This window comes from Pelophylax lessonae, assembly GCF_965119305.1.
Source record: "Pelophylax lessonae genome assembly, chromosome: 2".
Classification (NCBI taxonomy): domain Eukaryota; kingdom Metazoa; phylum Chordata; class Amphibia; order Anura; family Ranidae; genus Pelophylax; species Pelophylax lessonae.
The window spans coordinates 461,898,703-461,908,833 of record NC_138769.1 but is presented as its reverse complement, the minus strand read 5'-3'; positions in this window follow the sequence as shown (position 1 = coordinate 461,908,833).

The window sequence follows — 10,131 nt, the reverse complement described above, 5'->3', positions numbered from 1 at the left end:
GCCATTACTAGTAAAAACAAGTAAATAAATACTTTGCGCAAACCAATCAACCAATTGGGATTTTTTTTTACAAAAAATGTGTAGCAGAATACATATTGCCCTAAATTGATGAAGAAATTAGATTTTTTCATTTTTTTTTTATTGGATATGTTTTATAGCAGAAAGTAGAAAATATATATTTTTTTTCAAAAATTTTCGGCCTTTTTTATAGAGCAAAAAATAAAAATCGCAGAGGTGATCAAATACCACCAAAAGAAAGCTCTATTTGTGGGAAAATAGGACACATTTTATTTGGGTACAGCGTTGCATGACCCCGCAATTGTCAGCAAAACAGTGCTGTATCACAAAAAATGGCCTGGTCAATTGGTTAAAGAGGAAGTAAAGTCTGTAAAAAAATATATATATTTTTGTTTACCTTCAAAGTAAATGCATAATGTGCTAGTATGCAACGCATACTAACACATTATGTGACACTTACCTACAATCGAAGCCTGCGTTGTCCCAGCTGGAGGCTGCATCCACCTTCGCCCGTCTAACTTACGGGTCTGCGGACTCCAGCTGTGCTACTGACCGGAGCCGCGTGACGTCACTCCCGCGAATGTGTGCGGGAGCCACCAGTCACGGCACAGAGCGCATGAGCCGATGACGTCATCGGCTGCATGCAATGTAAATATCTCCTAGGCAGGGGGAAGTTTAGGAGATATTTACAGTATCTATAGGTAAGCCTTATTATAGGCTTACCTATAGGTACAAACATTACAGTGGGGCTTTACAGCGACTTTAAGGAAATTCCTTGGGAACCCGCAGATCACCAGGACTAGTGTCCCCAAAGGAAGATTTCCTCTCTATCACTTTTCTGGGGACAACCCAAAATGTAGCTTTTTTCTATTACTTTAATTTTCAATTATAATGGTAAACAGGACAAATAGAGAAGGTGGATATCCCTAATGGGCCACAGACAGCAATAAAAACTGGCAGGTGTTCTAATCCATCTCCAATCTATCCAAAACTTAAAAAAAAAAAAAAAAAAAGTTTTGCCTTTAGTTATACTTTAAAGAAAATTGATGCAATAGCATTAGCCCATTGAAGTGCCATTCATTTTTAACAGCACCCTAAGGGGGTTATTAACTAAAACCGGAGAGTGCAATATCTGGCGCAGCTCAATCAGCTTCCAGGTTTTATTGCCAAAGCTTAATTGAATGAGATGAAATTAGAAGCTGATTGACTACCGTGCACAGCTGCACCAGATTCTGAGCGCACCACTTTAGTAAATCTAGCCCTAACACACTAGCATTGACGTACACACTACCATGCATTGTGGTGCACTGCGTCACAAAAATGTCTTTTTTTTTGTTGTCCGTTCTGGTGCATTAGCAGATTAATAATTTTACTGGGGTGCCTTGACCCACATTATTGTGCGACATAACACACATTAACACATATGCATTAATGCAGTGCAACAAAACAGAAAAGTTTGATTCAGCCCTAAAATAATTCACAGGAAGACCTCACCAGGTAGTGTTTATCACGTATGGGAACAGCGATGCATGCTTTCCCCGAAGTGCACCGCCAGACGTACTTGACAAAAGAGACTAATGTCTTACCTGTCTCCCTATGCCAAGTACCCAGACGAGGGCAATGAAAACAATTCTAAAGTCTTTGTGTTATGTCTGTATGGCTCTTTCATTTATTTGATGAGGAGGGGGTCTGTGTAGGGAATTCATAATACCAAAGAAATAGTAATACATGTCACTGTGAACACTCTATATGGACTACATTGACATCTGATTGATTGCTGTCAGTAACTACATTTAGCATCCACGGCCCACTCCGCTTGACAATAAAATTTGACCTTGTATAGTGAATTCTGTACATCTCTCAGCGATGTGTGTTGCAATCACATCCTCCTTATTCTTCTGTTCTGCTCCTACAAGGTACCAGGTTTTGTGTCTAATTGTGTTATTTCCTGCCCTGGAGACCTGTAAGATTCTTACGTTGTTTATCTGGTCTCCTCACCACCCCTCACAGTGTGCCTGCCTACCATGTTTCATCACCACCTCTCCCCACCTTCTCCTGTCACACACCCCCCGCAGGCAAGCAGGTGCTCCTTTGTTCACTTTGGAACAGCCCAGGGAGCTCACTTGTCATGTACTCATGGGAGATGTAGTTTGCCCCATGGGGGAAGAGGAGGTCAGAAGTGAAATGCGCAAGTACATCGAGTCCTCCCACAAGACGGAAGATACGAATGAATTAGGCTCATGATGATAATATTACGAGAATTAATAACAGCATATATCTTTATATTGTAAAGCATAGCTCCCAACTGTCCCTGATTTGAAGGGACTGTCCCTCTTTTGGAAAAAAAGTTCCTCTGGTTCTCTTTCCTTCTCTTTTGTCCCTAATTTTGGTCTCATTATATATTATTATATACACTAAATCCTGTATAATAATAATAATAATCTATTGAAAAGTGTGCAAACAGAAAATTATTGCAGCAGTTTAATAGTGACATAACTTGTAAGGCTGGCCCTACATAGACCAAACACATTCCCCCATCCCCACAAGTGAGCTCAAGGTTACTCTTTCAAACCTTCAGGTGATGCTGGATAACTGTTCCCTTATTTCAGGGCTCCGTATAAATCTCTCTGAAATCACGATGCTGAACATGACCCTTCCTGATTACCTGGTCCTGCATCTATAGACTCAATTCCCCTATCACTGGGCACCCGACTCTATAGATTATTTGGGGATTAAACTCACTTCCTCTTACTCCACCTTGCTTGCAGCCAACTACTCTCCTCTACTGCTCTCACTGGCCTCTCTTGTCCACTCCTGGCATATTCCTTCTCTCTCTTGGCTAGGCCGGATCCATGCTGTTAAAATGACAATCCTGCCCAAAGCCCTCTATTTCTTTTGGACTTTGCCCATACACATCCCTTCCTTCTTTCTAGGTATTTTACAGAACAGAATCCTTCAGTTTATCTGGGCTCACAAACGCCCCAGAGTTCCCAGGTCAACGCTCTACACTCATAGATTACAAGGTGGCTTGGGAGCTCCTAATATGGCCAAATATTATTTGGCAGCTCAGATTTTTCAACTTTCAATGCTACATGCCACCTTTGATGTCCCATTATGGGTGCTTTTGGAATTACTTAATTGTGCCCTTATTTCTTTAGAAGCGTTGCTCTGGCTCCCTCATAGATTATGTCCTGTAACGCTAAGCCCTCTATTGCTTAATAGCCTGGAGCTGTGGGATTCATTTAGATATTTTGAAAACTTGATGTCCCCTTTCTTGCCTCTTTTGGTTTGCTCCTTCTCCTGGTGGGCCTCCCATGGCTTCACTGTGGCACATCACTTTTTAACTGCATGTTTATTTCTGTCGTGAGAGGTCCTTCAGGTGATGTATGAGATTCCCAGGCAGGAGAACTTCCACTATTTGCAACTGGGCAATTGGATTTTGGTTTTTTTGTCGCTTTTTTTCTCTTTTGATTTTGTCACCTTTTCTTTTCGCATGATGTCTTTAAGCATACTTGTCTACATTCCCTGGTCTTATCTCATCGCTTTATGCCTGTCTTAATGGTAGGTCATCTTTATTGACCCTTTCCTATGTGACACAATGGAAGCGAGACCTTGGATCTGGTATTAAGGGGGGAGGCTGGAGTAAGGCTTAGACAACAATAACAAAATGTTCATTCAACACTACCACCCTAGAGGCTGCTTATAAAGTGCTCCTGCGGTGTTACTGGGTCCCGGCTAGGCCTGCTCCCTCTTATCCTGGTAGCAATGACAGATGTTTTTAGAATTGTGGTCAACATGGGGATGTCCTACATATATGGTGGTCTTGCTTACGCTTGATCGGCTTCTGGTTCAGGGTCTTTGGCCTATTGTAGACGTTATTTCAAATGGCGGTCCGTAAGGATGCCAGGCTGGCTTTCTTACATTGCTCTATACAGGGCCTCTTGGCACCTCAGCAGAAATGGGCCACACACCTTTTTATCTCCTCCAAGAGAGCCATTACCCAGGCCTGGAAGACTCCATCTGTTGCTTTCTAGAGGGTGAAAACCAGAATGAGCGCTCTGATGGTGCATGAGCAGATGTCCAGTATACTGAAGGATTCGCAAGCAAATTGTTTTAAATCTGGGAGCCATGGATAAATTACGCCTTCCAATCCTTGCCCCGACTAGCTAGGTCGGCTTTAAACCTTGTTTATACAGGTCCCGCGTCTGTGGTACTTGCCCTCTTTGGGGCCCCTCTTCTCTTCTGTTTTCTTTCTCCTCTGTATTTCTTTCCTTTCTCTGTTTCCTACCTTGTCTCTTCCTTCCTGATATAAAGGCGAGCCATGTAGACTGCTGTAATCCAGGGTACAGAGTAATATAGTCTATGATATATGCCTAATTTTTACCTGGCCCTCTATGGTCCTTGTAACGGTTTATTGTTATGTTACTTATTACACGTTCACACGCTGTTTCTTTACATACCGGTTTGATGTTGCCCCTGTTGGGCAAACCATGGCTTGTTATGACTTTCGAAATTTCAATAGAGATATTGAAACAGAAAAAATGGTGCTTTGGGTGCCGGCACAACTTTCTTGTTTGACCCACCCCCGCCCTTCATGCCCCTCTATGTCAGCACTAGGGTCATGTTAGCTGTGTGGGCCAGAGAAACGGAGGAAAAAGAAATGCTGGAATACTAGTCAGTACCAGTGTGCAATAGTGTATTTGCTTTAAAAGAATAAATCACCTCTATTGTTGGGTGTCCTATGTGTATGGATGCATTTGTTAGGCTCCGTTCACATCTAGGCGTTTTGGGGCGTTTTTGGGGCGTTTTTCTGCTCTAGGATCAGCTCTCAAAACGCCCAACAAGACAAATCCTATTCATTTCAATGGCCCCTGTTCACATCTGAGCGTTTTGATGCTGTATACAAAACGCCCAACGCTCAAAAAAGTACATGAGCTTCTTTTTGGGCAGATTACAGGCGTTTTCCATTGATCTCTATTCAATCTAAAAACGCCTGCACAAAAATCGCGGTAAAAATCGCGGTAAAAAACGCCGCAAAAATCGCGGTAAAATCGCGGTAAAAAACGCGCGAAAAACGCTACGCTCAGGTGTGAATGTAGCCTAATATGTAAAAATATTAGTTACATTTTAGAATGGAGTGCTTTGAGACTGTGCAGAATTTTAAAGGATGCATTGACTGGAAAAAAAAAGTTGTGAAACATGCACTGCAATATAGAGACACATGAAATAATACATGGAAACTGAAACGACTCTAAATTTAATCAAATCATGTACCAAATCATCTTCTTACTGGAATAAAGTAAACACTAAATACAGGAACTAAGAGAAAAATACAAGAAAGCAAAACTACTTTGTTAATACAGTAGAGGAAGTAACTGTTGCTGCCATGCATGAATGAATATCAAAAGTTCAAATAGAATTCAGCCAGAGATGTATAGTAACGAAGTAGAACTACTTAAGTACTGTACTTAAGTACCGAAATGCGGTATCTGTACTTTCCTAGAGTAGAATTTTTTTCTCCTACTTCTACTTTTACTTCACTACATTTTTTTGATGATTTCGATACTTCTACTCCAATATTTTTTTTTTGTGCTGCATAGTTACTAGTTACTTTTAAAAAAATTACCACTGCCAGAACAGTAGATGGCAGGTTGCATAAAGCTCAAAAAAATGTGTATAATGTCATTTGTAAATCAGCGCATACGAAAATAAAGGCTGTGTATAATAAAAGCTGCTATACCAAATCTTTCCAATAAAAAGAAAATATGAAACAAACAAATAAATGGTGCTACAGCGCTTAAAGTGCATCAAGAAACTACTAACAAACACAGGTTAATCATTTGAATAAATCATTTGAAATAATAAAAAACAATATGATGTTCAAACTTTTGACTTCTTTCTTTAATAACTACATAACACAGTACTTGTACTTTAACTTTCAGTACTTGAGTAGAAATTTTTTTCCAAAACTACTGGTACTTTTTACTTTTAGTACTTAAGTAGCAAATTTTTTGAAAAAACTACTTGCAATACTTAAGTAAAAAAAATGTTGAATACTTTAGTACTTCTACTTAAGTAACTTTTTTCTGCGAGCACTTCCACTTCTACTCAAGTCACTTTTTGATCGAGCACTTGTACTTTTACTCAAGTAGAAATTTTGAGTACTTTATACAAGTCTGAATTCAGCTAAACACTTTAAGTTTCAGAGTGCAAATATTGCAAGCTGTGTATTAAGCTGCCAAATAATCTTCAGGCTTATTTATGCTCTCTTTTATGCAGGTGAGTGTTTTTGCTCATTTGGGGCAGCTGACTTATTTCAAACAGTTACCCTATGCATGACAATTTTTTAAATTACATTGCACTACAATGCATGGCAATACGTTTCCATGCTTTGTGTTGCATTTCAGCGCACTTACATTGGCTGCTGCATTTGGAGTGTCATTAAGAATGAATGGCCTGCCAGAACATAGTGCGTTTTCATGTGCAGTATGAACATGTGCAAAATCACACATGTTCCTATGTTGTATAAATGTGCAGGGCCCTTACTAAGGCAATGAAGCTAGTTAGAAATAATAGTTAGTGGTTTATGATTAGTCATTAGGGTACTTGTGTTTTTTCACAAAAAAATGTAAATAATTGGCCTGTAATAGAAAATGCTAAGGCCTCATCCAGTAATATTAGGCAAATTGAGATTAAGCAAAGGTTTAGATAAGTACAATAGATTATGCACAAATATGGAAATAAGAATAGTAAAATGTAAAAAATGCAAATCTCAGTGTAAAATCACATTCAGCGGCGCTTAAATCATACTATCCAATAGCATGATTGTGATCCATAATATAAATAAACTGTCCATATATTATGAGTCATTAATTATATCCACGGACCTCAGTTGAAGTCCACGTGACGAAACGCGTCAAAACGCACGTACGTTGCTACCTTGGAGACCGAGGAGGTTACCAGCTGGCGTTTCGGAACTTGCGCCAAGCCGCGGTCTGTCACATTCCTGTGTAAGGAGGCGTTACAGCTCTCGGACGGCGAGCAGCGGTACACCCGGTCCCAGATTGAATTTTAAAGCCTTTGTGAATTCTTTGTGAATGTAAGCAGATTGATTGAGGGGGTTCGGGGTGTTGCACATACTGTATGTTGTAATAAAAATTGAAGCAGTATTACACTATCCTCTGTTTCCTGTTGCCTGCTTGCATTTACTGGCTGTGATACGGTGCCTGACCCTGAGTTGGAGGAAGCTGTTAAAAATGGATTTTTGTAAAATTTTACCGTAAAATCCTTTTCTCTTAGCTCATTGACAGACGTAGTCCTCGGTGATACAGCACCTTCGGGTTATGTTGCCTCCACAGGAGTAGGACTAGACAGGAAATAAAATGCTCTGGCCACACCCTAGGGGCAGTCCCAGAGGGTATATCCTCTCTCTCTCTCTGCCTCAGCAAATCAGTTATGTCATAAAAGCAGTCTTTAGAGAATTTAACCCAACCCAACTCAAAAACACAGAGGGGCGGGTACTACGTCTGTCAATGAGCTAAGAGAAAAGGATTTTACGGTAAAATTTTACAAAAATCCATTTTTCTCTATCGCTCATTGACAGATGTAGTCCTCGGTGATACAGCACCTTCGGGAAGTCCCAGAGCAGTATCACAAATGAGGGGTGGGAAATTGGAAATCAAATCCAAATCTAGAAGGCCCAACCGGTGCCAACTAGAAGTTTACAATGCTCATCCTTAATGATGAGACTCAACAAAAAAATTTTCAAACAGAAAAAAACCCTCGAGGTAGACCACCGGTCTCCTCAAATTGCGGCCTGCAAAACCTTGCGGCCAAATGAGGCATCCGCCGATGCCATCACATCAATTTTATAAAATTTTGTAAAGGTATGTACCGACGACCAGGTGGCCGCTTTACATACCTGGACCACGGACGCCTGATGGCGAAAGGCCCAGGAAGTACTGAGCGCTCGAGTGAAGTGCGCCCTAACAGGGAACGGAGGATTCCGACCCTTAATAGAATAAGCCTGTATCACCGTCTGACTGATCCATGTAGATATGGTCGCGGCAGACACAGGCAACCCCCTTCAAGGGCTATCCGTGATCACAAAAAGTGAGTCCGTCTTACGAAAACCACTTTAGGAAGGAAGGATGGATTCGGAAGAAGAACCACCAGATCTGGGGAACGACAGGATAATGCGGCCAGTTCTGACACCCTGCGTAGAGAAGTAATGGCCACCAAGAAGGCCACCTTCTGGGAATGTAAGCAAGGGAATCTCCCTAATATCTTCAAAGAGAAGTTTCTGAAGAACCGACCACACTAAATTAAGATACCAGGCGGTAAGGGTGCGCGCACTGGCGGAGCCAGATGTCGCACCCCCTGGATGAAATTCCGCACCAAGGAATGATTAGCCAAAGGTTTCTTGAAAAAAGATTTCTAACGCCGAAAACCTGACCCTTGATCGTGCTCAAGGATAGTTTCTGCTCAACCCCCTGTTGCAGACAGACCAAAATTCGGGTCACCGAATAGGTCTGTGGGGGAAATCCAATAGATTCACACCATGCAATATAAGACTTCCATGCGCTGGAAGTCGCTTTCCTTGCTTTAACTGGAGGTAGGAATAACTGAAGCTGACACTCCCTTGTCCTTCAGTACCTGGGTCTCAATGGCCAGGCCATTAAGCCAGCGACTGTAAAGCAAGATGGAAGATCGGTCCCTGAGACCGCAAATCCTCCCTGAGAGGAAGTCTCCAAGGAGCGTCCGCGACTAGCCTCGCCAAGTCGGCGTACCAGGCTTGACGAGGTCAATCCAGAATTTCCAGAATAACTGGAATTCCCTCCACCTCTATCCTGCGAAGAAGTTCCCGCAGCAACTTGAGAGGATGGAAGGCATGCTGTAGCTGATACTGCCCCCACGGGGCGATCAGCGTTTCTGCTGCCTCCGCTAGAGGATCGTGGCGCGAGCTACAAACCTCCGCACCTTCCGGTTAGGCCAAGGTGCCAACAGATCCACATCCGGGATGTCCCAATGAAGGGACAGCTAGTGAAAAAACCTCTGGATGAAGAGGCCATATGCGATTGGATCCGAATCGGGCTGCTCTAGAGCTGCACGATCCAGTAAATCAGACAAAATCTGATCGCTCTCAGTTCCGATACCCTTATTGGTAATCTGGATACTATCGGAAGAAATGACTTCCCCTGGTTGAGCATCGGAGACTTCCTGGTCCGCTCGCTCAACCGGATCCGATTGTCCAGGGAATCGGAATTCTGATTCCATTAAAAAAGAATCTCCTTCAGGAGAATTCGGGTATGAGACTGGGTATACGGTACTGCCTCTAAGAAGGCCACCATCAGTCCCAGCCAATTGACGGACAGCAACATCCGAATCGTTGACTGAACCTTCTGGAGTTTCCCAGCAAGGAGAAACTCTCTTGCCCAGGATGTATCCAACCTTAGGCCCAGATAGTTCAGTCTCCTGGTGGGAACCAGGGATGATCTTTGGGAAAGCGAAAAAACGCTGATGTCCTGCGATGATGGGGATATAAAGATAGGCATCCTATATGTCTATGGACGCCAGGAAATCTCTTTTATGCAGGGAGGCCACCACTGTACGGATGGACTCTATTTCTTCCCAAGTCCAGATTTGGACGCACCTTGCCCTCTTTCCTGGGCATTGTAAATAGGTTCGAATAGAACCCCTGAAACCGTTCAATGTTAGAAGGGCAGAATCGCACCGGTGGAAGTGATCGAAACTCGATCCTGTGTCCTCCAGAAACCGGTGAAGACATCCCCCCCCCCACCCCAGAGATGGGTAGGGACGCATCAGGCTATATTCTTCAGGCTTGGCTGAGCCGGACTCTTTGTTTACCCGACCAGCGCCCTTTGAAACCCCTCTAAAGGGGCTTTGGAGGGTTTCGCCTTATCGCCCGCCCTCGCAGAACGAACAACTCTATATGAGCAGAAAAGGAAGGTCCTCGTTAGTTACGAGGTCTTTTTATCCTAACAGTCTGTGGCAAGACAGCAGGTGGTACCGTCTATCCTATAAAGAGGAATTCCTCAAACGGATAGCACCTAGCCATGCGTTTGGAAATAACAGGGGTTCGTTTCAAAACGA